Genomic DNA, 2500 nt, shown 5'->3' with positions numbered 1-2500 from the left:
TCCAGCTATTGTAAGAGTAAATCTTTGGCTTTTATACGTAGCAATGAAATTTCACTGAGGATACCTACCTCCAACTTATCGCACTCTTCAGTAATTGCGACTTTGGGTGGGAGGGGGGTCAATTAAAGTGGGCCGGTCTTATTAGTACAAATTGAGTGGGGGACTATTAGTATTACTCAAATTGTGCCGTGATAAGTGCAAGGATCACTTCAGTCTTTTGTGATTAGACTGTTTCAATATATGATCAACAGGTCTAACTTTTTCACTAATAATTGATTCACACAACACTTGATTGTTACTGTCATGAAATGAGTCTTAATCGTGTAGTTTTAACCCATTCACCCCTAAACCGGTCTTACCCAGTCATACTTTTACTTTACCAGTCGTATTTTTACTTGTCAATGGGGAACCCCCAGGATGTCCCATTAACCTTGATAGTCAGGAAAACGAGAGCAAATGCAAGTGAAAAGCGAGTGGGGGCTTGGTTTGAGGCGAGTCCTTAAAGTACTCTGGATTCACAACAGGGGGTGCACAGAGACCTTATAAATATTCCAGGTATTTGACACTTTTTGGACAGGGCAGAGAATTTTTAAGACAATGATCAGAGCTTGATAATTTATATCCTTCACATTTTGAAGCAAATCAACTTCTGTTGACTTTTTCTTGGCCTGACACCTTTAAATAGGTGACAGTGTCTGTAAATCCCTCCATAGATAACTTAAGTCAAAATGCCATCTACAGACGATTTTGTCATAAAATTTTATTTTTTTGTGTGCGTTAATAAAAATAAAATTTCACAATATCAAAAAATAGTTTTAAGTTAAAAGGTAAAGGCCCTTAACAATATATTACGTTTTAAATATTACCTTTAATCTAGTTCGTCAAAATGCCTTCAGCGATCTCTCTGCACAAATTATTTAAAAAGTGTTTCCCGGGTGCTTAAACAAATTTGGTCTCAAGTGATTTTGGCCAATACCAGTAACCACTGATGGGTTGACTTCGTTGCTTGAGCCTCGGGCTGCCATGCAGGAGGTCCCAAGTTCAACCTGCCTGGACCACTCAGGGTATTAAAAATACTTTAAAGTACTGCTTTTATCATGATTACATCATTCTGCAAAATGATTAGACTTCAAGATCTGATCTTATAGGGACTATTTAACAATTACACATGTAGACCCATAGCCCTTGTGGGCGAAGGGTCTAATTGTTTTAGTATCACCCAACTAGTCGGACAGAAAAGGCAATAATAAAGTTAGCAAATGCAAGTTGAAGAAATATTTATTTGGGAATAAAACAAAAGATAGTGAGTGTCATGCTTTTCGCTACTCGAGTCCTCTAGTAGCGCAGCCAATCAAAATGCACGATTTGCATTAGTCCACTAGTTGGGCGATAAAAACTGTTAGTAAGCCCCATCTCACAAGCACTGTTCATAAACTTGAACAAGGTAAATATGAACATGTGCCTCTCATGCTACATACATGTACATACCATGAATCAGGCCAATTCAGCAACCCATGTTCTAGAAGAATTATTATTCTCAAGATCTTTTGTTCCAGTTTTCTTGGGCATTTCTGCATGCAGAGCTCAGTGACAATTTGCACAATTATACTTACTAGTAAGATTCCATTTGCATTTCATTTCTTTAAATATCCAGGACATTTTCAAGAGCACCACCTCTGTTTTGTGATGACTATTGATTATCACCTTGGATTTATCAGTCATGCTGGGATGACTGATTCTAAAATATAAAGCTTAGTTCAATAATAAATTAAACTACTTTTAATCTTGAGCAAAATCTCTGTTATCGTTCTACCCAACTTGATTACCTCTGCTATATTTGGGTGGAGAACTTGTAAACAGTAATTAATAAATAAAGTTGTTGTTGAAGATGAATGAAAAGCAGGGGAGAACCGACTACCTTAATTTTATAATGCCTTTTTCATATTTTACAGAAATGACCATAAATAATATGTGACCTATAGATCCGGAAACATTTGGGATCAGTTATTTCAACAAAGTTTAATAGCCAAGTTCTATTGTTCACGGCCAATCAAAGTACTCAAGGGACGTTCATTGGGTATTAACTTCATGCTCGCTCACATGTATAGCATAAACCATGGTTAACTATTGCACAGTTCTGAAGACATTGTTTTTTCCATTACGATGATACAGGCTAGCATGACGTTCTTGTCACTCACTGTCAAAAACAGTGTCAAAGAAGCAAGAGCTGAATAAAAAGAAGCATTTATCAGGGTTTGTGCTGGATTTTGTCTATAAAATTCCAGGAGTATTCAAGTAGTTTTCCAGAACCTGAAATTGAGTTTTCAAGGAGTGTTTGTAAGAAGATTTCTATGCCATACATCGTGTTTCAGTGTTTTCTTCGCTGAAAAAGCCTACCTTGATATTCTTTCCCACATAATTTCTGCAAGTTAAGTGCACACACTGGCATTTACCGGTAATCTTTCTCCAATAGTCAAATTTGGGCTCCATTTTGAAATGA

General features: G+C 36.7%; 1 protein-coding gene across 1 annotated transcript in view; it reads right to left on the bottom strand.

Annotated features, from left to right (window-relative positions):
- Positions 1-745: 745 nt before the first annotated feature.
- Positions 746-2500, bottom strand: part of LOC138045864 (uncharacterized) — a 20788-nt gene continuing 19033 nt past the window's right edge. Inside the window, exon 4 of the mRNA XM_068892495.1 lies at positions 746-2500. This exon is cut by the window's right edge and continues 534 nt beyond it. The gene's annotated coding sequence lies outside the window, so the exon portion shown is untranslated.

The sequence above is a fragment of the Montipora capricornis genome, chromosome 4, assembly GCF_036669925.1.
Source record: "Montipora capricornis isolate CH-2021 chromosome 4, ASM3666992v2, whole genome shotgun sequence".
NCBI classification, from domain to species: Eukaryota; Metazoa; Cnidaria; class Anthozoa; order Scleractinia; family Acroporidae; genus Montipora; species Montipora capricornis.
This window is presented reverse-complemented; position numbering and strand designations above follow the sequence as displayed.